The sequence below is a fragment of the Sinocyclocheilus rhinocerous genome, unplaced genomic scaffold (genome assembly GCF_001515625.1).
Source record: "Sinocyclocheilus rhinocerous isolate Xijiao unplaced genomic scaffold, SAMN03320098_v1.1 scaffold1588, whole genome shotgun sequence".
Classification (NCBI taxonomy): domain Eukaryota; kingdom Metazoa; phylum Chordata; class Actinopteri; order Cypriniformes; family Cyprinidae; genus Sinocyclocheilus; species Sinocyclocheilus rhinocerous.
Genome location: NW_015648510.1, coordinates 813,443 through 813,945, shown reverse-complemented (window position 1 = coordinate 813,945; position 503 = coordinate 813,443).

Here is a 503-nt window from a genome sequence, read left to right as displayed (position 1 = left end):
AAGCGAATGCCCACAGCTAAAGTTTAGCTGCTAAACTGTGAACACTTAAAACAATAATGGTGGATACGTTAGCCGAGTGCTAACATGACTAACTGATGAAACTATACAGTTTGTAAACCAAAATATGTCTACTGTAATTTTTGAAGAACGCCAGACAAAAGACTCTCTGTCTTAACTTTTAATCAGAACGCAGAACAGCTGGTATCACAGGCGCACCAGCCTAACTAACTCGCTCGTCTCTCCCGCATTAACCCTATAATTGCCGGTGCAGCAAAATAAACAGCATAATCGACACATTCTTAGGAAATAGTGGGTTCACAGCGAATTATCAGAACTACTTCAGTAAGACAGTAATATCTGCTTTACCTGGAAACCTAAAGCTGCACTAGGTGTACATCACATATTTAGATATTTTGAACACTCAATTGAAAATGTACACACAACGTATCAATCGTACTTACAGGTTGTGCTTCGGAGAGCTTGTTAGTCCAAATTAAGAAGAT